The sequence below is a fragment of the Pimephales promelas genome, chromosome 12 (assembly GCF_988280905.1).
Source record: "Pimephales promelas chromosome 12, fPimPro1.hap1.1, whole genome shotgun sequence".
Classification (NCBI taxonomy): domain Eukaryota; kingdom Metazoa; phylum Chordata; class Actinopteri; order Cypriniformes; family Leuciscidae; genus Pimephales; species Pimephales promelas.
The window spans coordinates 23,143,895-23,171,665 of record NC_142780.1 but is presented as its reverse complement, the minus strand read 5'-3'; the positions used below and the strand labels follow the sequence as shown (position 1 = coordinate 23,171,665).

The 27,771-nt window shown below is 37.6% G+C and overlaps 2 long non-coding RNA genes across 2 annotated transcripts; one reads left to right on the top strand and one right to left on the bottom strand.

Moving 5' to 3' along the window:
* The first annotated feature begins 3,985 nt into the window (after positions 1 to 3,985).
* On the top strand, positions 3,986 to 9,263 carry LOC120484497 (uncharacterized). The gene is made up of 3 exons (XR_005623760.2): positions 3,986 to 4,275; positions 5,514 to 5,568; positions 7,900 to 9,263. It is a non-coding gene; the product is annotated as an uncharacterized LOC120484497 (long non-coding RNA).
* On the bottom strand, positions 6,222 to 20,344 carry LOC120484496 (uncharacterized). Its single transcript, XR_005623759.2, has 4 exons — positions 20,330 to 20,344; positions 16,289 to 16,586; positions 11,031 to 11,221; positions 6,222 to 7,717 (listed from the first exon to the last, which is right to left on the bottom strand). It is a non-coding gene; the product is annotated as an uncharacterized LOC120484496 (long non-coding RNA).
* Positions 20,345 to 27,771: the final 7,427 nt, after the last annotated feature.

The window sequence follows — 27,771 nt, the reverse complement described above, 5'->3', positions numbered from 1 at the left end:
AATAAAAATTCTGGGTAACACTTTTTACAGTGTAATTTCTGCACGTTACATGTAGTTACTAACTATAAATTATGCATAATTACATGCAACAAACCCTAATCCCAACCCTACTTAATATTTCTCAGTACTTAAATGTATAATTACAGTGTAATAAGGACGCCTTAAAATTAACCAATTCTGTCATAAATTATTCACCCACATGTCTTTCCAAAACTGTGACTTTCTTCTATGAAATATGAAGAAATATGTGGTGGGTTTATTTTGTCTATAAAATGGAAGTCAATGGTAACTAAAACTGTCTTCAACATTCTTCAAAATATTTTCTCTTGTGGTGTATAGAAAACAAAATAATACAGTACAAACATGATGAGAATATTTGGGTGAACGATTCCTTTAAATACTTACTGTAATATGTGCGTTTATTGGCAAATCTTAAGTGTAACTTAAGACCATGATTTATTCTATTATCTTCTATTATGATTTTTGATTCCTTCTCAAACATCTGAAATTAAATACCATTTTAGTTTGGTATTAGAAGTGCTATGCTGAACTTAAAAAAAAAAAATTATTCCCCCCTCCCCTGTTTTATTAATCCTGGTTGAGTTTAATCAGTCACTGTTTAACCAGCAGATTTAAGTTTAATTCAGATTCCTAAAGGATTTGCTTCTCCTAGAGAGGTAGGGAGTTGTGTTGAGGAAATGACCGTGAGGGTCCCAATAGATGCTGTCCAGTCCTCAACTATTGTGGGAGGTCAGTGAACAAATAACATTGACACTGTTACAAATTATTATTTTTTTCATTATGCTATACTTATGAAAGAATCCAAAAACGACAGCGCCTCAGTCCCCTGTCAATCAGCTCAGTACCGGGACATACCTGCGTTCTGCTTCTGAAACACTCTTTTAATTGGGCTTGTGGAATGAAATGTTAACATCTGGATTCATTGTTTGAATGTAACTGTTAGTCCAGATTTAGATGTAACATCAATATATCAACATATATACAGATTATGGACCTTCACATGTAACAGTATTGCATCAGTCAGTTAGAGATTGAACTTCACAGTACACAATTCACATTTGTGAGCATATTAATGTATTCAAGAGGTGTTGTAGGTGTGTGTGAGTGAGAGACAGAGAGAGAGAGAGAGAGAGAGAGAGAGAGAGAGAGAGAGAGAGAGAGAGAGCGGTGCATGGCACAAGTGTGTTTGTTTGTTTGTGCGTTGGCATATATTTGTGTTCTGTGCGTGTGTGTGTGCTCACAAGTGTTGTTCTCTGCTGCAGACCTCTTTCCTCTCAGTGCCATCAGTTGCTACGGCAACCAGGAGGCAGCATGAAAGCTAGTGAGAGAAGACCGAGAGAGAGAGAGAGAGAGAGAGACTGAGAGAGAGAGAGAGGTGGAGCATGGCACAAAGCCAACTCGCAGCAGCTGTGGAACAGCACTGGGACGCTGGGCACGTTCTCTGGGTGTGGGTGAGAGACTGTACGAGTGTGTGTGTGTGTGTGTGTGTGTGTGGTCCTGTCCATCAGCACATAATAATACACCAAATCATATACTGTAGGTAAAAAAATTTCATTTTTACAATCCTTCATCTGTTGCAAGATGCACTGTTATATCTGTAAACAAATCCTGATATTTATCAGCGAATTTGTTGCTCTATTGTTTCAACAAATTAATAGGCATCCTATATGTCTATCAGCAAGTGACAGGTGTTTTTACTAATTCACCATTAGCACAGTTCCTCTGACATCATGACTAGCTGATTTACAAACACAAATAAGCATATAAATGTAAGTAGACAAAATAATTTTAAAGACATAGGCCTATGCTACAAAAGACAAGAAGAAAAACTGACATCAGGTCTTGTGAAGGGTTTAGGTCAAAATTTCTAGATGATAAAGTCTAGATTTCATCTTCAGACATTATTGAACAACATATGAGATCAAGAATGTAAAAAATGTGGCATGAAAATAATAAAAGCCATAATAAAACCCCCCTTAATAAAACTCTGTTCCCATCTCAGAGTGAAATATTAAAAAGATAATTGTGAAAAAGGCACATTGGGAGATATAATTGTTTTAATTAGGAGATAAAGTCACAGTTTATGTTTGTTTGTATTCATGTATTTATTTTTACTGTGAGGCAGAATTAGGCTCTCATGTAAACAACCTATTAAGTCAACAAAATAAGTTGCATAAACATCAGCTCATTGCAGAGACTGTATTGAGGGAATGCTGTGTGGGCTGGGAAATGTGTGAATTTGGTTATGTGAATATGTTTGTTTGTGTGTGTGTGTGTGTGTGTGTGTGCATTCAACCTCATTTACATGGCCAGACAATGAGAATGGCCTTGAACTTGACCTCAGGTCTGTTCTCTTGTTCCTCTCCTCCTTCTCACCCTTAAACTCTCATTGTCGCGTTGTCTGCATTGACTCCTCTCTCCAGTCCCTCGTCATTCACACCATCACGGCGGGCGGGGGTGACCTCTTCCCTGCCGCACACGCCCATTGGGGCTGTTCGCTTTCCCATGAGGCAAATCCAGGGTTCGAATTCCTTTCCCACATCCTCCATCTTGTATTTACTTGTTTTTTTTTCTGTTTTTTTTTTAGCCGAGTGACTTCAGCAGTTTGAACAGGATTTGCAAACCAGGCAGACAGCGAGTCAGACAGCTCAGGACTGGAGTGGAGCTGTCGAAGACACAATGAAATGGTGATTTATGAGGATATAAGTGCTGTTTGATAAATCATATCATGGTGATCATGAACTCTGCTTTCCCAGATTTCATCACAATGACCTTACTGTTTAGTAACCACTACATCTGATATTGGGTTTAATCTCAATGCATTACATGACAACATAACAGTTTTATTAAAAACTTAATTATAATAATTTGAACAGGTACTTTTATGTTAGATTGTAGATAATATATAATTAATGCAGTCTCCTATTTCTTTCTTTCAGGATTTATCATCTATGTATCAGTATTTGAAATCTTTAGACATTCCCTTTATAATTTCACGTAATATTTTCTTTCTGTCGTGATAATTCTTTGGTTCTATTCTCACAGTTATGCAGTTTATATTAAAAGCTATACATATGAAGAGTTCAGATGCAAAAGCCTCTAAATGCCATTTGAAATTTTCTTCTTTAATGATGATGTTTATAAAACATGTAAATTTAAGTTCAGTGATTTCACTTAAATGGCAATGATAATTACCTATTAATTGTTATTTAAGTGAAATTACTGAACTTAAATATACAAGTTTGATAAAAATCATTATTAAAGAAGAAAATTTCAAATGGCATTTAGAGGCTTTTGCATCTGAACTCTTCATATATTTTATAAATTATTTTACTCAAAATTTATATTTAAATCTAAACCAGATTTAATGATAATGCTATCTTTTTGTTTGGGCCCTGTGTCATTAACCCCAGCAAATCAAAGAGCAATATTTTTTCTTGACGTAACTTCAGTTTTTTTTTCTGAAGTAACTTCAGTTTTGATTTACTCACAGTGATGACAGGAATTGTTCAACATTTGATTAAGATGGGGATTTAAAGACTGTCATCAGCGTGAGCTGGGAATCTGTGTCCTAAAGCTAGAAATGCTGTCTTCACACATAGAGCATTATGGAGGAATACAACAAGCCAATCTAATGTGGTCAGATTAATATCAGATGTGTGCAGTCCCAGGTTTAGCCACCAATAGCATGTTTGTTTTCAATTTTATTAATATCCCTAACATGGCATGGCACTGTAAAAATAAGGCACATGTAGAACTACAGAATTATTATAAACAAAAGTGATAGGCCTATTGTAAAAATTATAGACCTAATTAGTAAATATTAGATATTTAAATTAAATATTAGGCTAATAAAATATAATACTATTCTTTAAGTGAATTTACACTTTAAGTAACTTTTGGCCCTCTAGCAGTTAAAAAACAAAACTGTCCATTTTTTGAAAAACATTGTTTTGGTTGCGCTTCGGCTCTGCGTGACTGTGCAGTGGTGCAGATATGACATCACTTTGTATGCCTGTTAGCAGTTTTGCACTTCCGGTTCCATCGTCCCCAGTCAACGAGGCTTTGGTTAAATGGCTGAAATGTGGTCTGTGATGAACACAAGCTCAAGACACTTTCACGTTTTATTCTCCGACATAAAATACATCAATATTTTCCCACTCGTGTTTTTTTTAAGCAGGCATTTGCTAACAAGTGGCTAAATGGGACTACAGAGAGGCCGTTGGGGAATTAAAACGTCATCACGCCAAAAAGGTAAACCGCTTTTACAACATTGTTATGGTTGTAATTTTGCTCTTACAAACTATTCTAACTCAAACGTTCTGGGAAAATGTTTTCAGATAAAAATAAAAAAAAACGAAATTGTTGTCGGTGATAGTGACATTGAATTTGTAGAACCGTGGTGTAGTTACCTTTAGCCTAGATTTTACCTCTGTCGGCTGCATTAGGCTTCAAAATTCATCGGTGAAAATTATCTTTAAAAAAACGTGCAGGTATCATAAACTTTTGTTGATCACAGATAAGAGCTTTGTTTTTAGCTAATCCAAAAGCCTATGGGAAAATCCTGGGTTTTTGTATGGGAACTAGCAACTGCTGATTGGCCTACAAAGTGATGTTAGAGAGCTACAAATGGCAATTATTTGTTTAGTATAGACCGTTTTGCAAGATGTAAACAACACTGGTCCAGAAGCACTTCCTGTTTCAGTTTTTTAACACTACACAAAAGCTGGGATTAAAATACAACCAACAGAACATGTAAAACTGAATCAAAAAGTTAAACAACATCTTTAAGATGTTTTCTGTACATGTGAAATAAAGAAAAAAGTTACAAACTGAAACAGGAAGTGTTTCTGGACCAGTGTTGTTTACATCTAGCAAAATGGTCTATACCTCACGCACCTGTTAAGTAATAGAAACGCTATCTCTGTTGCTTTTACAACATTTTAAATCCCTCAGTTATCTCCAAAAAACCAAGCCAATGTTTATTCTTGTGTTATTACAAGCTCTGTCATGTTCTATTTTTCCAGCAGATGCTCTTCTGTTTTTTGTATAATTAGTGATTCCCCAGAAGTTACAGATTTAGAGTGCCTCATGTAAACCTCTCTCACTCATAACAAATAAACTATGCCACTCCCAAACTAAACATGTGTTGTCCTTTAAGCAACTTTTCACTAGTATGTACTGATATGAGGAGACATGCACAGGTGAGTGACATGTGTATGCAAACAGGCTTACCATAGTGAATCTGGGTAAGACACAAACACGTTTTAGAAGAAGGACTGATGATGTTTTTAATTTAATTAATTGATGTTGTTGTTAATTTAAATAATGTGTAGGCTACCTATTAAAAATGCAAAAATAAAATGTTTGAAGTTATGGTCACTTTTAAGCCTGTCTGAAGCCAGTTAATTAACAAACTGCTGACAGTTTAGTCATGGAATGACTGAGGAGGTTAAGTAATCCATGGAGGAATATTTGTTTCTGTCTTTCAGTTACTTCCCTGGTTTACATTGAAATGACAGCAGTGTTTTGTAAGAAGATGCTTTGGTAAGTGGGTGTATCGCACTCTCTGTCCTGTTCTGTTCTGCTTTGTTCTCTTTGCAGCCCAGAGGGCACAGCGACCACCATTTGCTGCGCACTGTCTCTTTCACTTCTGCAAGTTATGCTATTGAATGTGTTCCTTTTACTGAAATTTTGTAATATTTTGTACTCTTCATAACAAAAATCCTTTTCTAAAAGTCCAAAAAGTATTGGCATGAGGCCAGTGCTGTTATATATCAGTCTAGAAACGTGTTGACAGCTCTAGAAAATTAATAATCTTAGTTTTTGGTTGTTTAATTGACTGGTTAAAATTCAGGCACAGTCTCAGTGTTCCACCAATCAGCAGCATTGTGACATATAGTACACTAATGCACCTTGTCTCCTGGCACACAGCCACACAGATTGTAAGCTGCTCTGAGCGGCCAAGAAATGTTGTTGGATTGTAATGCTGAATACTGGATGAAAGACTGGATCTGGTTTATTGCTGGTTGAATAACCCCTTAACAAATCCAAAATCGTTGAAAGAAAATTCAGCCAGACTTATACCTGCTTCCACCATCGGTTTATGGTGCCTTCAGGATTCTAGAATTTAATCAGATACATTTTAGATTTGTTCTCACTTTGCAGTCCCAAAATCTTAACGACAACAGCAGCACAAATTTGTTTTAAAAGTAAACTTTTATTAATACCCATAACAGGACATTGTTAAAAGGCACGTGTGGCAAAACAGAAAATATTTCAAGGTGAACAAAAATATTACACATTTGCATTTCACAGTAAGGGAAAGAATTAAACTAAATCATTACAAAATATTATTTTAATCGTTATCATTATCATTACAGTACTCTAGCTGAAAATCATAACTCTAGATAATCACAGGAAAGTATAGAAGTTAAAGAATTGCATAGTAAAAGGCCTCATTTCATCGATCCATTGTCTTCACAATTACTTGATTTGTCAAAAAAAAATTACAAAATAGATTGCACAAGTCTCTTCAAATTGTAAATAATTCTTAAAACATTTGCATATTCAATACTGAATTTTCTCTTCAGCTATGATTGATTGTAACACAAAATACAGAGAGACATTTAGAGAGCATTTAATACCCCTTAAAATTGTTTCTATTTTGAGTGCTGAAAGAAACAAAAATGAAAAACACAAAAGCTAGTTGAAGATGCTTTTAGTGGTCAGTGACTTCACAGTCAGTTGGAGTCGGTGGAGTTAAATATTCATATTTATTCAGCTAAATATTCCCCTCACCTTAACCAGTAAGTCATAAATAGCTGCTCTGATCTGCCTTCTCTTCCTGGTGATTGCAAGCCCAACGCAATTGCATAGAAATTAAAGACAACAGCTCTCTGTCCAACAAGTGTGTTACGTACAACACACTGAGCTGTCCAATCAGAGTGCAGTATCGTTCACTGCTGCCGTGGGTCTCACACTCATACATGCAGAATCTACAGAGCCTCACTCGTTATTTCTAATAATTCATGTTAAATTTCAGTTAGTAATCAGTTGTTGGAGAAATACATATTATACACAGGCCACTACATTGTCCTTTAATATTGAAAACTATTGAACTAAAATAAATCGTTTTGTGCTTTATAAAGTGCATTATGCTAAAGATTGTACCAAGACAGCCTTGTTAAACTGTAAAAAATTTGTATGATCTATAGGCTAAACCTAATCATTCACACAATATTGTCTCTTAAAGATTATTTTTATCAAAATGTACCAAAATGGTTGGCATTTAAAAATGACATTTTCTACAAAACCTCATTGAATTAGAAATACCCAAATAAAAAAAAAAATGACTTGGAGAATTCCATCCAAACTAGCGTATTTGTACAAATACACAATTCGTTAGCTTAAGTACTTTGACCCTGACCCGTACAAAGAAAGACATAAGTTTCTCACATATTTTTTAACACACACATACACATGCTTGGCTCGCAACATATAGCCATTAGAACTGAAGGCTCTAAAACTGCTTCACAAATGCAAAGTTTGAAGTCATATTATAGAACAAATAAAGTGCTGTTATCTTATGTTGGGGCACGTGCATAATAAAGTAACCCGTTTCACTCCTTCAGCCGTCTGTGTGAACGTTCCTCCCTTTAATGGATTTCACGTTGTTTGACTTGACTCCAAAAGCCTGAAAAGACACAAAAGAAACAGGAAACGTGAAATTAGTGAAATAATATTTTTGATGATTGAACCATTTTAATTCAAATCAGAATATACATTTGATTACTGAAAATTGTCGGTTTATCTCTTTAGGACTGTTTTTGTTGTTCTATTATTGGATTTTAATGAGGGTTTTTTTCTGTTTTGTAGAGTTCATCAATAAATTAGCAGAAGACAAACTCCTCAGTCAGCTGTGACTCAGCGAGTGCCAGTTTAAAGAGATTGAGGCCGAAGTTGACGGTGCCTCTGCTCTTGGTACGACGTGGAACAGGAGCAAAGAGGAGGCATGTGACACAACCTAAGCCTGGAGAACTCCAGAGTTTAGTCACTCCACGCGGCTCAGACAAGCAACTCGAGGTGTGCAGGTGATTAACAATGTAAGGAGGCAAGAGCTGATCAAACACCCGCTTTTTTCCTGTATTTATGGGGTGGCAATGAATCTATCTTTGTTTGGCTGTCGGAAAATTGGATAAGTGTGAGTGGAAGTTTTGGCATGATGGTCAGGCTGGTATCTTTAAGCCAAATGTTTTGCAAAAAAAAAAATGGCGCCTTGGCTTTCATTCTTTCTTTCGTTATTTCCCTCTCTCCCTCCGGTTGTCTTCCCTAAATGAATGCTCATTGGAGTGTTACTGTGTCTCTGTCTCCCTCCTCCTGTCCCGACTGAATAGAAGAGTGAATTGAGCAAACAGTCAGCCTGTCAGCTCAATAGGCAGTCTGACCATGAACTCTGAGTCCTTCCCAGGCACCCAGCATCATCGTCAGGAGGGGGAGGGAGAGACGGAGGGGGTGGGGGGGATAGACAGACTCAGACTTTGGGGGGCCCGGTGCCCATTTTTTGGGGGAGCCTCGTCGTGGTGGTTCCCAAGGCTGGTGCCTGCGTGAAGAGGCGAGAGCAGCTGCTCAGAAAAGGGGAGCCTTGTGTGTATGTGTGTGTGCAGACGGTAGAGTGTCTGCCCCTTTGCCCAAACCCCAGCCACCTCGCACGCTCCCAGACGCAAGCTGCCGCAGATTCTTTGCTTCTTTTTTTTTTATCTGATGCGCTTTGGCTTTGTTTTTACTGTGCATAATTTACTGTGCCGTCCCTCTCAGCCGCTCTTCTCCCTGTTTGCCACCTGTTTACTACGGTGCACTTAGATTACTAAAAACAATGACTTGATTGTAGACCCAGTGTGACTGCAATCCTTTAATTCTCTGCTACCGGCATAAAGAGTTTTGTCACTCGTCAACAATAAAATCTTTGTTTTGGAATGACATATTTAATGTGATAAAAACGAAAAGAGGATATTATTGTTCCATTGCTCCTGTCATTTTGCTAGATGGTAGTTTTTGGACGGTTACATTTGTAGTTTGTTGTAGGAAAAGTCTTTGTGTAGCTGTTCTGCAAGTTTGATATGCTCACATTAACATTTATTTCTTGTGGTTGCACTAGATATATACACTAACGTTAAAAAGTTTGGATCTTTAAAAAGACATTGGTACTTTTATTCCATAAGAATGTTTTGAATTAATAAAAAGGTGACAGTAAAGAAATTTATAATGTTACAAAAGATTTCTATTTCAAATATTCTGTTCTTTGGAACTTTCCATTCAGAAAAGAATTCCCCAAAAAATGTATCACAGTTTTCATAAAAATATTTTGCAGCACAACGGTTTTAAACATTGATATAATAAGAAATGTTTCTTGAGCAGCAAATCAGCATAATAGAAGGATTTCTGAAGACTGGAGTATATTTGCCATCACAGGAATAAATTATTTTTTTATATATATATTCAAATAGCAAAAAAATAGTTAATTTAAATTGTAATAATATTTCATAATAATACAGTTTTTACTGTATTTTTAATCAAATAAATTCAGCCTTGGTGAGCATAAGACACTTATTTCAAAAAATATTTTAAAATCTTACTGCCCCCAAACTTTTGAACAGTAGTTTCTGATGGAGACCTAAAAAGGGACTGTAAAAAGTCATTGGAATACAATGCTGCAAAGAATTGTTTTTGGACATGTCATGGTACTATCATGGTGTCATATCATGAAGGTACCAAGTAAATACCAAAGCATTGCCATGAAACACCATCACATGGCACCACAGTACTTTTCTGTAAGTGAAGAGTTCAGATGCAAAAGCCTCTAAATGCCATTTGAAATTTTCTTTTTAATGATGATTTTTATCAAACTTGTATATTTAAGTTCAGTAATTTCACTTAAATGGCAATGATAATTACCTATTACATGTTATTTAAGTGAAATTACTGAACTTAAATATACAAGTTTGATAAAAATCATCATTAAAGAAGAAAATTTCAAATGGCATTTAGAGGCTTTTGCATCTGAACTCTTCAAGTGTACACAGCTAGCATACACCTTCTCTGAGCTCTGAACATCGCTATTAACACGCTAGTCCTCCACTGTATCTCCTAACTCTGGCTATTGTCTGGACTTTCAGTGATGGGACCGAACAAAGGCGGCCCTCTAAGAGAATGAAGGACAATGGACTGTATTGTTTACTTAGCTACCTCACTTAATCAGGCACAGCCGGCTCTAATTGGTGTTTTGGTTAAGCGGTTTTTAAACTTATAGCTTCCTGGCCTTAATAACAATGCTCCACGAGTCCACAGCAAGCTCGCCACAGAGAACAATACTGGACTTGTCTGGCCCGCGACTCTTAGAAACCAAGATGTACAAAAGAGAGCCCGTCATTATTGAGACCTCTCCATCACGCACCCTCCTTCTACTTCTCCGACTTTGCTCTCTCTTAGCATGTTTTTGCTATTAGTTTGTCTTTAAATAAAGGCTGATTAATCCAAGATGGTTTCTAGTTATGTAAAACTAACAACGGCGATCCATTTTTCTCATTCAAGCTCAAGCTCTCTCATGGGAAAGCTAATATCATGAGGACTATGGCTGAAAGCTGGAGAGAAGGCTTGCTGTTCTTCTCAATAATGGCAGCACGCCATCTCCGTGGCTGGCATGGTACGGCGACGGGGCAGCAGAATCCCTGATGGCGATCTATTCAACGTTGATGCCCGCAGATGCAGCTCTGCTTCAGCCATTGTGCCGAGGAATGATTTAATGCAAACGACTACAAAACATCTCCCCACCCCCTTCAGCGCCTATCACAACCAGGACGTGTGATATTCACAATTAACAAACACATCTGCTGTAATGAACAGTGCCTTCGAGCAGGGGGGGGGGAGAGAGAGAGGGACAGCGTGTGTAAAATAGAAAGAGGAGAGAAAGAGGATGGCGTGAGACGCAGGAGAGTGATGGTGGGTCATACCTGCTTATTTTCCACTTCCATTTAATGCCCGCATGTTCTAAGATGGTGGCTTTGTGCAAACTGCATCTTGTGACAGGAGGAAGGGGGCAAGCGAGAAGCGAAGGGGAGGGGAGCGGCAACACCATCAGGACGACAGCCACACAACCGACCTTCTTCACTCTTTCCATTCCCTGGCATCAAGGATGGCTGGTCTGTACGAGAATGAAAATGGAAAGATGAAGGAAGAAGGGTATAAATGCATCAGCATGTGAGGGCATAAGCACGATCGGGCATGCGCACACACACGCACACCTTTTCATGTCTGTTCTCATGGTAAAGTCTGCCTTGAGCATGCAAATGACTTTCATTATGCAAATGCATGCAAATCAGACCCAACCATCTGAGAATCAAGGCTGGGAAAAAATCTCCACAGAGATATTGAATGAAAGAGACAGAGTTAAGATAAATCCTTTGGGTGGCAGGAGGCGGCTAACAGAACTAAACGCTGTGTGGAGGAACAAGGGTGTCCCAGAGAGCACAAAAATCGCCGTTTAAGATTATAACACACCCTTTCTTTGTGGTGATTTAGTGTGCGCACAAAAACACAAACCTTATTTGAGTACTAAAATGCAGTCTTCACAATATCTATAGCTACTGATCCGTGTCGTAGTGCTAAATTAATCGGTAAAAGTTGCTCTATAAGTGTGCATGTTGACCACCTGCTGTAGGAGCTCTGGAAGTTTAATGGAGAATGAATTGGAAGTCATATGCACCAGGGAATGTTACAGTCAGACAAAGACAAAGTTTTTCCAGCCATTTTTATTTTTTATATATTTAAAATATATAATATTTTATATAAGTTTTACATTTTTATATTGAATTTTATACAATTTAAAAATGGCTATAACATATATATTATTGTATTATTTGATATGAATAATTGTGCCCCTATATATATTTTAATAATTATGGTTAATTTTGATTATATGTTTTTATAATTTATATACAATTTTATTTAAATGTTTCTTTATTATATATCATATTTTGGATTATATATATATATGCTTGTACTTTTTGGTCAGTGGCTGGTAATTTTGTCAGGTGACCAGAAAGAAAAAAGGAATTCTTACAAGTCTCTTGCCACAGTGGCTGCCAGATAAGGCGAAACTACCAGCCACTGACCAAAAAGTACCAGGATTACTATTACAAGTACCAGCTATAAAGCCCTATCTGACAGATTCATATTTGAGGCAGATCTGCAGAGGGATGGACTATGAATCCCTGATAATCTCAGAATCTGAGGGAGTCTTTATTATCTGATGGATGGTCCCACATTGGGAAACTTTGCAGCATGGCAGGCTAGTCTTTGCTTAGGTAGTTTCTTTCATTTCTCTGAGGTAGCTGAGGTAGGGGTGGTCTTTGTTGTCAGGTGCCGTTAACCAGGCCGGAGTGTGAGAGAGTTGGCTGAGGGGTAAAAAAAGAGTGGGATTGGAGGGGTGGGGTCCTGCTGAAAGGCAGCAAACCTTCTCTAATTGGCACTTGACATTTTTTTTTAGCTGTGGCTGGATAAAGTGGACCCTCTTTCAAGTCCACTCCAAACACTTGCTGGAAAAGTGCCTTATGCAAATACTACAAATAGGAACCATTGTCGGACGTCTGACATTAACAGCTGAGGTAACAATATGACTGTGGGCATGTAGGTGTGTTGAAGAGAGCACAGGACAATGTGGCAGAGAGTGGACAACATGTGAAAAGCCATCCAAATGATGCTTCAGTGGGGGGGGGGGGGGGGTCATTTCACCAGAGCGAGTACTAGTTCGCTGTGCCAAGCTTTTAAAAGAATGGCCCATTAAACTTGGACAATCAAGCAGATGTATGATTTTACAACATCTAAATATTTGTTTTCTTTAACTGCTCCTCCAATAACATTTCTGAAAAATATGAGAGTCAATAATTCATATGGCAGCATTCAATATTATTGCCATGTTCACATTCAGCTATTTTCAGACAGTCTAAACACGAACCCATTGTGGAATTACCCATTCATTCCTACATTTAAATGTCTAAACGAGAACAGTGTGGTCTTCTTGTCGCCATACAGCATGTGTGATGAATCAGCCTTTCATGTAGTCAGGATAACGTTTGGCTACACCTGTTACTGCTGAGTGTTTAATCCCTTTTGTGTGTGTGGGCCCATTGACTTCTCTAACAGCCTAAAGGGAATTCACAGTTCTATGGGGCGACGTCGTGGCGGGAGGGGGTCAGAGAGAACGGTGTCTATTCCTCAGTTTCCTCTCCAACAGTGCAGCCATTTTGGGGCTCGGTTGGTGAGTTCCGTCCAAAGAAAGAGAAGCATTGCCGGGGGCAGGAATCAGAGTGACGCTCACCAAAAGCGGCCTGGCTGATGTGACTGGGACGCTGTCAAAAGGTTGGTAAAGGAATCCATTGTCTCTGTGACAAGTGGCCTGGCTCTATTGACCATACAGTTGGCGGGAGAGGGGAGGAGGGTGGTAATAATAAGGGCACAATGCCTGTTTTTCTAGTTGACACTTGATGTCCGAAATGCTAAGTGCAAGAAAACTGCCGTTCGTGTTTTTCCTTCCTGTTCCTCTGTTCCCTTCTCTCCAGACAGTTTGATTAGACTGCCAATCTTTATTCCTCACAGGCCGTGACGTATCCAACCTAAATGCTACCTTCTACCTTTATGCTAAATAGTCATGGTATGCTAAACATTTAAGTAAGTTGCCACAAAGAATCACATCAATATCATTAACATGCACCTAAAAGATGTACTTGTAGATCTTTCTTTTGTACCACTTTTAAGCACATTTTGTAAATGTACGTCATTTATAGTTTACTTTACAGGTAAAATGGACATTTCGGATGGATGGAGTGATGCAAATCAAGACAATGATTGATCAGATTTGCTGCATAGGTAAGTGCGCTATATGAAATGCTGTTTAGGTATTTTTGACAATAAAGATGTTAATACTGTTAAGGACAAATCAAATTAAGAGTTTGTCACATGTTATTGCAGGGAAACTTCACTGTATTTTTTACTCTAAAATTATTTACATTTTTTTTCTTTTATCAAATCAACTTACTTAATTCAGATAACATTATTTTGAGTTTTAAAGATTAAACTAATCTCCATTGTATCAACTATCAATTTTTTATTTATTTTTTTTAATTTCAATGAACTTAAAAATTAAGGCAACCAGGTTTTTTAAGTTGAACCAACAATATATTTTACAGTGTATGAGCTTCGTAAAGTTCTGGCCATATGCATTCGTGTAATTCGTGGAATTGCGAAATGTGACAATCGTATGCGAATCGCAGCTTTTTTCAGTAGTTTCAATAAACTGCTCTGTAGAAACTGCATGGTTTGAAATATTTTTCAAACCATGCAGTTCTTGTTCTGCCATGTTCCTACCATGTTCCGTCCTTAGGATGAGACGTTAAACCGAGGTCCTGACTCTCTGTGGTCATAAAAAATCCCAGGATGTCTTTCGTAAGAGCAGGGGTGTAACCCCGGCATCCTGGCCAAATTTGCCCAGTGGCCTCTGTCCATCATGGCCTCCTAATCATCCCCATATACACCAATTGGCTTCATCACTGTCTCCTCTCCACCAGTAAGCTGGTGTGTGGTGAGCGTTTTGGCGCACTATGGCTGCCGTCGCATCATCCAGGTGGATGCTGCACATTGGTGGTGGTTGAGGAGATCCCCCCCTTCTATGTGAAGCGCTTTGAGTGTCCAGAAAAGCGCTATATAAATGTAACGAATTATTATTATAATTATTATTATTATTTTGTCATTGGAGGACACAATCTACCCAATGCTATAATAACCACTTACTCACTTATCAGTTCTCAGTGCGTTTGAACTCGTTGTCTTTTGCTCTCAAAGATGAACAGTTTAATCCCTGCACCTGCAATGCAGCAGCACTGTCTGTGGCTACAACACAGACAGAATGACAGCACCTCACCAGATAGATTCACTGTCGTTTACATCATCTAAAATGTACCTATTACTAGATAGCATTTCTAAATCAGACTTTTGAAGCCTCAGTGATCTGTTAATTCTAAACGAGAAATTAAATTACTAAAACATACCCAAAGGTACGATGATCTGGTGGCTGATGTCCACCTATTGATCACAAGCCTAATGAAGGGGAATTGTGGTATTGGCTTCCTAATGGGTTTTGCCAACAAAATCTGTTAAAGTTCAGCTGCTGAACCCACAGACCTGTATTCAGGACCATCCCAACAAGCTTTGCTACTTAGAAAATGTCCATGCCGGCGCTGGCTCTATCCCAGCCCCATTTATAATACTGTCACATCCAATCAAGAACTTCTCAGCACAAAATTCAAGTTCAGACAATCAACGTTTGTTTCCAGCGCTGGCTCAAGGTCCGAATACATCCAAAGCTTAGAATAGCAGCCAGATTTGCGTGGGAAAGCTTTAGCCCGTTAATTATTCAAAAGCAGGAGTTGAATTGAGCGAGTCCGGGTCGGTATTGAAAAAGACAATGGGGTCTCAACTCACCGACCTTGTTAAACAAAGGTAACGAGTGAATGAGCTTTGTGCGTTTGCTGCAGACTAATACTTCAGAAAGCACCGGACTGGTTGTTGGTACAGGCACCCGTGGGTGATCATCATGTGGCCTTGTGTTAAGCCTCGGCCTGCTGCTCTGTGCTCTAGACTAGCAGCTTACAGATTAAACCTGATCATGTTTGACCAACATAATGCTGCTCCGCATATTCGCATAAACCATGTTCAATCTATACAAATAGTTTTTGTATATTGGTGAACATCATGTTTAACATTATCATTCTACAAAAAAAAAACCCTACATTTAATCCTTGGAATCCTGCTGGTATTTATTCAGAATTACATTCATTCATGCAAGTTGTCGCCTATTGGTGTGAATGTGTCCTTTTCCTGTTCTTCTGAATTTTTCCCTCCTTTCTGTGTAGCTATGAATCGAATATCCATATATTTGTGTAATGCTATTTAGATCTAGTCCTTGAGTAATGCATTTTATATAAAAAATGCATTTGCATTTATTCATGCAAATAAGTATGACAAATATGAACTCCATAACAGGCTTCTTAAAAACAATTGATAGCTTTTTACAATTGTATTAGCCCTATCCCAGAGTGGAAACACTATATTTACATCCATTATTAGAAGGGTAATGTGACTTAATATGAGAATAGGGTACAATCACTGCTTGGTTTTTTTTAACAAAAAATAACTAACAAAAAATGCTGCTTACCTTTTCTATCAGCAGTGATGGAGGCCATTTTGTGGCTTGCTCTTGCAATAAGATGCAGAGATTGAGTAGGAGAGAGGGGGAGACATTGGAAGGAAAAGAGGAGAGGGACAGAGTACAGATCTCATGGTGGGGTGATGCCTTTCAGGTGTGTAATGGGATTCTTGTTACTTTCGGTTATCTAGCTTTATGAAGAATGAATAACACTCATACAGCTAGATAACCAAAGATAACAGCCAACCCCTCCGGCCACCCGTCCTCTTCCACCATATGAAAAAACCAGCTGGGGTTGAACTGGGACCTGAAAAGAGAAGATCTTTTATTAACTTTCTAATTAGGACGTGATTGAAGTCAACTGTATTTAGTTAAGCGCTAGCTTTAATTAAACCCGATGTGTTTAACGCAAGTCATTCGTTAATGATCATGACTGTGCTATTGGATGACTTGTTGCTTTTAGAACTATAGTTATTTGTCAGGCATCTCCTTTTAAATTTGACTGGTTAAAAACCTGCCAGAATAAACTTAGCTATGATTTCACCAGTCTGCTGAACCAGTTTGAACTTGTTTTTAGAAATGCAAGGGGTTCATTCATTGCTTGTTTTCTCTGTCCTACATTGCAGGCTAATCATTCTCCCTGGGTGATAGATGGCTTCAAACGCATCCCGCAAAGGCTGGGAATTCTTTTTAAATGGGAAAAAAGACCCTGACTGTGCAGACAGAGAAAAAAAGTAAAAAGAATAGTAACACTGGTTGTTTTAGTTTTCCGCAAATTTACCCTCAAGTTGCTGTTGTTTGTGTTTCAAAAACCTGTCTTTCAGTGCTAAGTGGCAAAATCATGAGGTCTTTCTCTCTCAGCCTCTCTCTCTCTCTCTTTCTCAGTACTCTCAGTCAATCTGATTTTATGCAAATAAAAGAGGAGCTGGTCCAATTAAAAGCCTTTGTGTGAGAGGAGCCCCTCCCCATACACTCTCAGAGGTGTTGCAATCAAAGAGCAGAGAGAGAGAGTGTCATTACTTATTACAGCCTTTCAAGCCTAGTGAAAATGGCGACACAGGGGCAAGTTCAAACACTTTTATTTACTCTACACACAGCTCATCATCTAATTATTTTACTAACAGCACCAGCACATTGTTAACAGGACAAAATGTCCTCAGCCAACAAGCCGTTTGACTATAAATTAAAATTCTAGTCTAGAAGCTTCCCTGTAAATGAACAGTTGGCACACACAAATAGACAGACACATGCATGTTCTGAGCCGAAGGAAAATAAATGCTTTCAATATAATAATAATAATAATAATAATAAAGGCTAATAATAATCGATTATCCACCAGCATCCCAGTAATTAAAGACAACAATAATAATATTTGTTGTTATTATTATTATTGTTTTTGTTTTTTATTGTTAATGTTATAGTGGTGTTGAGATCATCACAATGCTTGTATTTACATCCCATTTCGCCAAGTCTCAGGTTGTCTTGTTTCTTGTGCTGAGAAAATATCATTTGGTGGCAATAATTAACTAAAACATATAATGATGAACTATACTGGACAGAGTAGTAACTAGCTTAATAAAGTGATAGGTCTATTAAAATCTAACCTATAACACCGCAGAGATACAGTCAAGATTAGCAGCATTTGTGTGACCTGGTGAAGTGATTATAGGCTATAAAAATTACCTCTTTTGTGCTCTGTTTTATATTAATCATTCGAATCAAACTGATCTAAAATATATGCATAATTACAAATATTATTAGGCCTATAAAATATACATAATTGTAGGTTCATAATTCCTTTTCCTATTCCCAAATTTTTTCGTTAATGTATGGTTCCCAATATTATCTTGTATTAAATTGTTGATAACGAGAGTAATTATAATGTAAACAACTGCAGAGGGGGGACATCATATTTTTTATCATATTTACCGAAATTGCGTGCTTGTTACATGTGTCCATTTGCGTCTTTATATATGTTTTATTTCAGTTTATTGTGAGGATTGTCCTTGTGTGAAAGTCGTGCAAATGCAACATGGTGAATGCAATCATTTTTTATTAGGCAGATTATGCTACCATTTACTTAAAACCATATGTATGTCAATTATAAGTCATTAAATACGAATTTAAACGGAAACATGGGTTATTCGTGCTGTGGAAAATGCTAGTCCTATAGGCTACATTGTAGGTAGGCTACCAAGTGTTTTTTGACGAAACTTCTCAATTATAATGTTTGCACGTTACACTAAATATTCTTGTCATGTCTTACATTTATTGGGCAAATTACATTAGATTATATGAAATGATAAGCGTCTTGTCAAGTAAACTGGTCGTTGTCATTTCCATGGATTTATTTTTCACCTATTCATATCGATGACGCACTAAAAGTATGAGATAAAAAAAAATCGAAATATTCTGTTGCTAAAATTAAACATGTTTTGGCAATCGCAATATAATGCTCTCTCACACACTAGCCTAAATTAATGAAAAAACTGATTGTGTGTCTGTGTGTTTGTGTAGCCATATGTGTGTGTAGCCCATACAATAGTAAAAATAGGACTATTAAAATTAGATTTTTTAAAAAATATATATATTGTAGCTACCTGTGTATCCCTTGTGCAAAATCTCAATTGACGTCCTATGGGGGGTGGAAGAAGCAAAGAGAACATCGTGAGAAAACTTAAGTCGGATTTCCCCCCCTGGCTTTATAAATAGTGAGTGCTGCAGGATGTGAGCATGACTTTCTTGCTGTGTATAGAATGTTTGGTGTAATGTATAGCTAGCCTAGTCGAGTAACATATGTGAGGTAGACCACACCTTAACGTCCGCGATTGTGATTTTTAAACGACCCAGATAGGCTAAAACCCAACAATAACTTTTAAAGAAGACCATCACATAATTCATAATGTCCTCCACAGACTCCTGCCATCTTACTGCATTAATGAACATGCTATAATCGCAAGAGAAACGATGAGATTTGTCACACAACGGTCGCACAATCCAAGGTTTCAATTCAATCATGAGAGACCTTGGTCATCTTTCGGTCAGTTGTCACAATTTGATTAAATAATATTTAATTAGTAATGTTGTGGGGTGGGGGCATGTAGCCTACATACCATACCTACATAGGCTATGTCTCAATTATGTATACTATTTTATAAACCTTTAAAATTCGAATTTTTAATAAATGATAATCTGTGTTCATGGGTATGAATAAAACGCGCATGAAAGAGGCACGTGGAGAGTAGATATTGGCCTTGTGATTAATCTGAACACTGGCCATCAGGATTAAACACGTCATGCGCACAGGCCTCATCTCATAAACACCAAACAAATTACAATCATTCTTATTCAGCTTTTAAAAACAATTATTTAGAAAATTTTCTATTGATACTTGTTCTTTAAATAAATGCTCTTTCCATCATGTGGTTTGAATGACCCAGAAATATTTCTGTTATTCTCGTTTTGTGGCTTAAAGATAAAAGAAGATTCAGTAAAAACACCAAAATAATAAACCACGAAAATTGATAAATATCCCCATTGAAAGCTTTTAATTCAGACATAGAACACTGTAGCTAACTCTAAATTCTCATTTAAAATAACTTTCACGCTATCATTTACAGATTGGTAAATTGGCAAAACAAATAAAGCCCTATCAAAATATTGACTTGTCAATAATTTACAAATTAGAGAATTTGGGGCTCCATATACAGGCTTGCTTATGAGTTGAGTCTTATGAAAGAATCCGTAGCCTATTATTTAAAATGTCTTACATTTAAACCAACTATGGCTTCTTTAATGAAAAATGCGATGACTATCGATATGATAAGCTACAACTGACTATTTCACGTTAATAGCGTTCAAAGAGGATGCACGCGCCTCTGATCAACAGCAGCGTGTCTCGCGCGCCAAACCCTAGGACCGCTACACCGCAACCTGTTCTGGGGCTTATTCCTGGCAATTCTCGCTTCACCTTTAAAACACGATTACAGAATTCTTGCCGTTTTATGAATGCAGTCTACAATGCAAACGTAAATATTAGCGTATACTCACTCTTATCCACGAGCATCGATGGTCTTCAGGATGGATAGCAATGATAGCCTATATGTGCGCGTGCGAGCTGCGTGCGCTCCAGAATGTTGTCTAGCGCTTCGGTCCTCCGCTTCATGGCTGCGGCTCCGCGTGACGTTGCAGTGGCCCCATCCATTCAGCGTGTCCGTATCGGGCTGCACGCAGTCTTTTCACCAATATTTCCCATTGAGATGCTCCTCTTCTCCCCTACCGAGAGTGGAATGAGCTGCTCGTTGTCCCCCCTCTTATCATCCCGCTTATTAAACGCTTGTGGGCCTCAACCTGCAAGCCAAAAAACATATAGCATATTTTAAGCCCTCCCCTTATGACACGTTGCGGTTAGAATTTGTCCCCACCCTCTTGAATTAGCAATGCAATACTGCTTTAATGTTCGAATAAGCATAATTTGCGGGGGGTTTTTTTCTGTTAACAAAATAGTAAGTTCTTCCTATAGACCTTAACGTGTCCTTGAATAAAAAAAAACAGTTAATATAGGCTATAATATAATTACATACAATAGCTCGGTTTTATTTACTCATGTTTAATACATATTTGCTGTGCTAAATGTAGTCTATGCAATATGTTTACCTGAGGTTGAAGAAGGCCTTGATTTTTGTGGTGCAGTATTGAAATAAGTACACTCTAAAAAATGCTGGGTCGTTTTAACCCAATGTTGGGTCAAATATGGACAAACCCGAAATGTTGGGTTAAAAATGTAATGTAAAAATTTAACCCAACGGCTGGGTTAGTCCATATTTGACCCAAAGTTGGGTTAAAACAACCCAGCATTTTTTAGAGTGTACCTTTTGTATAGGGGAACTAAGAACACTGACTTCGAGACTCCTTTAACTGTAACCCACAGTTTAAATCAAGTGGACTCGCTCCCAGCAACCCTTTGTTTTTTGCCTTTTTCTCTGTAAGTGTCTAGGAATGTGACCACTGAATCGACAGGGTGAAACCGTGCAAATCAGCTTTAACCGTCAGGACCGAGAGTAGACCCCAGACAAGGGGACAGAAAGGGGTCTCAGTCTGTTGATTATCATAAGAATCAGATCGCTGGGGATAAAAATCTCCTTTGAATAAATTACTGGTTCAATAGGAGGCGCGACTGCCAAATAGACAACTCTGTCAGAGGCCGCATGTCTTGGTTTTCAATCAGTCGTCTGACTTCCCTTTTCTAAAAGCTCAGAATATTAATGCATTCCATTTCTCTGTCTCAAATTCCATCGCTTGTTGCCTTTTCTCCAAATCTGGATAGCACGCGAAAGCCGCTGTTACCAGTGCGTTGGGGGCATGCAGGCCTCGAACCCGTCGAGAAGTAATGAGTTCGAGGTAATGCGCCAAGGCATCGTGAGATGCTGAGAGAATCAGACTGACATTGCTCGTGCATGGCACGTCCAAGGGTCATTATCAATTATCGACCAACAGCATGTTTCTACCAGTCCGTTGCTTCAACACATCTAGTCATTCCCGGAGGTAATGAGTGTCATTACTTATTACACGTTTTATCATTTGGAGCATCTCTTAATATATATATATATATATATATATATATATATATATATATATTTTTTTTTTTTTAAAGAAGTAATTTAGAATTTTATGCAGTTCCATTTTTAGACGGGCATTCCAAAAGTTGCGGATATGCGCCACGCACTGGTGTTGAAATTCGAGGACCGAACGTTCCGAAGCTCCAACTTAGATTTTGTTTCTCCTGCCAGTGCATAACTAATAGTTCGCCCATCATATAGCCTAGCCTAAATGTAAATGTGTATTTCATGCAGTCTTAAAAATAAAGGCTCCAAGAGGGAGTTTGCCTGCAGCGATGCCAATCATTTGGGGTTTCCCAAAGAACAGTAAACAGTTCAGAAACCATTTTTGCTTTATAAAACAGTGTTATGACGTTTTGAAGTAGGCCTATTGGCGGTAGGCTATATGTGCACGTGTGCGCTTGACAAGCGGCCAGGGCGAAATTACTTGTGTGATTTTCATAAACCGCCAGCGTGCATGCGCTCCAGAAGTCAGGCTGTTGAGATTTATTCCTAAGAACACGTGTTTCCAATGAGGCGTTTGACCAACTCAGGAACCCGATTTTCGACCACGAAAGTGTGCTGAGGCGATTATGTGCAGTAAAACTCATGACTAGGATTGCAAATGCATGGGCTGATCTATTCTGGTCTGTTCACATCTAGCCTCTACAGTAAAACGTGAGCTCGGACATCAGGGGAGACGCACAGTATAGGCTAGTCTACATCGCTATAATGCCTGTGAATGACTCTATTGAAAAAGCTGATGTTTTCTCTTGAAATTGTGTCGATACACTCGACAAAGATCCGCAAATGGTGTTTGTGAAACTCCGGTGTGTTTATTTCAAATTGATTTCAAATTGAAAAGTTTGATTAAGCTAGCAGAGTGAAGATAATAATATTTGAATATAATTATTTAATTTGAGGATAATAAATACAATGATAAAACAAAATAAATAGGCAATAGCCTATATCGTACATCTGTAAAATTTAAAACCTAAATCATAATTACATTTTCATCAGGTGGTCTGTCCTTTTTTTCAAAATTATATTAACCATCCATCAGTGCATCATATTCTTATAGTATGAAATAGACTTTGACTGGTTCTGCTGATTCTTAAGGTGCCAGTTTTTGTCACGTGAATTCAGCATTATGATTCTGTTAACAATACTCAAGTTGGTAATGCAAACACATTACATATACATTTTATGCATTATTGCAGGATAGAGTGGAAGTAGGCTATATATAGTTCACAAACGTGAATACATGATTGTGTTTGTGAGGAGGAAGAGGGAGAATATAGTCTAATGTAGAAAATTCAAAAGCCTGTCTGTGAGCTGCTGTGGGCTTTACTTGTAAGGTTTTAGACGCTGGACGGTTCAGAATCCGATACGTGATTGGCAACTTAAACGTCATCTTTTGTTCCCCTAAATCCGAACACATCTTGCATAGTCTGAATGTCCATTTATCATAATTGCAAATTGTGAAAATGTTCCCGCGCTGGCATATTATCAATATGTATACGCAATTGTTTCTTTAAGGTAAAGATCTGAGCGTCTCAAGCATAGACATTGCCTGTTTTTTTTTTTTTTTTTTTTTTTTAAATCCAAGTAGTTAGCCTACTTAAACACGGAACAAGTTTTACCCCCAGGATACCCTTTCCCTACTGAAAACCGTAAGAGCTGTTTTCTCAAAGACAAATCCCTAAGCCTGGTCTAAGTGAAAAACAAAAATGGCGTTCTGACATCTCCCACGCACCGCCTGACAGGGTTTGCAATTAACCCTCATTTGCATATGCAAATGACCTGGAAATTCGTTTTGACTACAAAATGGGGTTGTGTGAAGCAGCAGACTACTCGGAGATAAAATGCACAACTTTATGCCATATACTGTAATCGGGTTCAAATGAGAATATTTATTTGAAGCCTGTAATTAACGGAAAGGCTGAGTCCATCATGAGATTTCTCTGATTAGGCCATATAGCCTTTTCGGTATCATTAATTAATGCCGTTGTTCTTGACGCCGGTTGCAGCTTTATTGTCCTCACAACCACAGTTTAGGTGTTCTGTCTGTAATAGTTAACTCTTTATCAGCTATTTTCAGTAGTTGAAGGTTATGGGCTTCTTCAGTAGCATACTACTCTAAAAGTGCGAGACTTTTATTCAGCACGCATAGGCTATTTGAAACAATGAATGAGCATCTTGCGCCTCAGCAGCGATTCGTTGGACAGATGTCGACTAATGCTAAATAAATTGCTTAACCAATGGGTTTATGAGGAGGTTTTACAGTTTTCCAATTACATAGACCACGATTTGTGTACATTGACACAAAATTGTTAACTTTTTGGGGGGCAGGTTTCCTTAAAAACTTATCCAAATGATATATGCCATTGGTTAATACAGTTGTACAAATATTCTATAATTTATTTATTTTAAACTATTACTTTTCAGTTTAATATGCTGTTTTACCAAGCCTCAAGACATTAGTCAGTGTTGTATACCGAACAGCTCGTATTTCGATTTGATGCAGTGGCTAATAATTCGTCAAAAGAACAAATGAACACCGCATTTATTTCAATCAAACCTATACACAAACCTGATGTCGTGAAATTATTCTCGTGTTATAATGTAAGGAGTGTCTGGTGAGATAAATTCCTTCAGTCTATACGTGTGACTTCTGCCATTAGGTTATTAATCAGTCATGTTCAAAACGGCAGCTTACTTTTAAGAATTTCGTTTATTTAGATTACCAGTTAACGAAATATGTTTTGCATTTAACGAAATGATTAAAGTAGCCTAAATTCAGATTGGATCATCTGGCCGCTGAACCCGTGCCAACTTTTAAAGCCTCTTCGTTGGCCTGTGCTATAGCCTATGTATTTTTGTATTTTGTTGTTTTACCGAGGTTATTATTTCTAAGCAATAGGCTATAGAGGAAAATAAAGATAGACAAGACTTTGCGATTAAATGTCGCTTTCTCTTTCAGTATTTTTTTTTACAAGCAAATCTTTGTTTGTTTTTTTTTTTTTTTTGCAGAAGTGGTTATTTGTTGTAGGCTACTATGAACAAATCAAACATTGTCATAATTATTGTAACATGAATCACCTGTATGCCTTCAGGTTTAAAGCAGGATGAACACTAAATACTTGGTAAGATTTGAGGGTCTTATCAGCCCCTTCAATTTAGTGTCAATTTTTTCAATTTTAGTGTTGAGTTATTTACAATAATTTGAGCAATCTTCTTCCCAGAATGGCTGGACATCGATGGAAAACTTCCACCCTAACAATTTCTGGCTTTAAAAAGAAAGGAGAAAGGGAAATTCTCTTTTATGGGATAAAGGGAAAGACTGGAAGAGGAAAAAGAGATGTCATTAGATGCAGGGGGCAACAGGGGTGATTCTCATTCTCAATGAGTAGAACTACATAGGCATCTAAAATATCAGCATGGTTCCCTTGTGCGTAAAATAAGTGTAAGATTGAATCAGAATATTTACATATTTAAATTCTCTTTATATAGGGTATAGGGCTCTATGTAGGTGCACCCGCTTATTCATAATTTTTTCTTATTTGTTTGCTGTGTAGTTTCATTATGCAAATCATCATGCAGAATTGTTTTATTGATCTTGAAACAAGGAAGTCCTGAATCATGCATTACTGTGATTTTCTTATTTATAAAATGCAATTAACCTAATCTATTCCATTATATTGTATTATATTGGAATAATCTATAAGCCTTGCTCGCGCTTTGCGTATGAGGCGCTGTCCGTGAAATGGTGCTGAAATCAGCCCTAACAAGAAAGTTCGATTTCATCAAATTCAGCAATGTAAAATGTTTTGTCAAACAACCATTTAAACATACTAATAACTGGTTTTAGTCAGACATATGATTTAGTGTGACTCATTTAACTGGAGGTATAATGAAAAACAATTTATGACTATGGTAATAAGCTTCTTAATGTAACAGCTGCGCAATTTTACAGTGCGCAGAGGACCTTTGGGAGATATTCATATCACGTTGAACTTCGAGATTCTGGATGAAAACCGCAAAATTTGAGTTTGTCACGGACTTTCGAATTGATTTTTGTTACTCTGCATTTGTTCAGTGAGCGGAAACACGTGATGCTCTTATCTGTGCGGCCTGAGGGTCCACCATCTGAAATAATTAGCCACAGTTTTTATCTCAGATTACGAATTATTATTACGAATAAATGTGAAATCTGAAATTAAGTGTACAATAGTTTATGGTTGATGCTCTCCTTCAGTCTGCGGACTAGCAAAAATAGGTTTAAGCAGGATAACTTAACTAAAATTAACTTAAAAAAATATGCTGCATTTTGTTACACAGTGTGCATTTTTAGTGAGTGCATGAATCTCTGACATTGTTCTTGGCAAATGCTGTCTTAATGCCATGATCATTTATTTGATAATACTCAATAATAATATTAGATATTTATGACTTCAGAATGTTGGCGATAAAAACATCCATGAGATTTTGACGAAATGTTTAGCCTTCATTCAGCACTTGTAGCTTCAACAGCTCCCGCTGCATTTAGTTCTCAAAGTAACAATTTAACTTCCATTAGTAACATAGCCTATTAAAAATGAATAGGCTTTGTGGAAATATGTGCTTTGATTTTCTATTTAAATATTAACGAATAATCTCTTAATAATTCTATTTGTAAATAGCAGTCAATATAACAATTTTGAGAAGATGGATAATGAATGTAATGAATTCTAAAATGAAAAATACTGTGGCGTTTTTCAAAAACATTAGGCCTATATATATATATATATATATATATATATATATATATATATATATATATACATGTATATGTGTGTGTGTGTGTGTGTGTTGTATTTACAACTCTAAGGATTGTCCCCATTCAGAAGTAAAGGGGTGTGTGCGCGCGTGCGCTCGCCAAGTCAATTTCCTTGCTATGATAAAAGAGCCAATCCTCTGACTCTATGAGACAGGTATAAAATGAAGTAACTTAAATTAAATCGAAAGTCTCACAATTTTGGATGAATTTACAAAAAAGCTGGAAGGCACAAAGAAATCATTCATTTAAAAAAAAAAAACACCTAAGGGCCAACAGGAAACATGTGCGCTGTTTGCAAACCAAACTTCTAAAATGAAGCTCCTGGTCAATTTCAAATGAGATGTTAGGCTTCATGAGAACAGGCCTGGGTGCTGGTTTAAATTTCACCCTCCTGAGGGAGATTGTAGCCTACATAAACATAAACTGCTCATTTGCATGCTCTATCCCACGGTGGAAATTACAATGCAGCATAATTAATATGCGCATATATTAAGACCGATAGAGGGTTCTAGATCCCGCGCGCAGGCGGTCCTCTTAAAGAAGAAAGAAGGGACTCTGTTGGCCCAGGAACAAGCTGACTGTTCACACGCTAAATTTCAGTAGGAGGGGGCAACAAACCCGCCTTCCCATGCTTCTGCTGGCCAAGGCCCACACAATAACCGAGCAAGAGAAGCAGAGATTAGTCAAACAGCTTTGAGATGTTTCTTCTTTTATTCACAGAGACCAGCAGATTACTTCCCCGGTCCTCCACCCCCATCTGCGTGACTTAATAGACTTGATATAAAGTTTTCACTTGGCTGACATGTGACGATCACATTACGGTGACATCACATTCTTTAATTAATGGAATGAAAGAAAACCTACTACTGGCTTGGCTATCAAAGTGGAAAATACAGAAAATGTGTGAATGATGCACTAGCCAAAACATGTGTCTGGATGTTATGAGTGTCATCCAGGCTATTTCTACTGGCATGAGACCAGTTACAGTTACTCTGTCTAGGCCTCTATAGGCTCTGGGTCCAAGTCAGCTGGCAAGCCTCACCAAAGTTCAGTTTTGCACTTCTCATGGGGTTGAT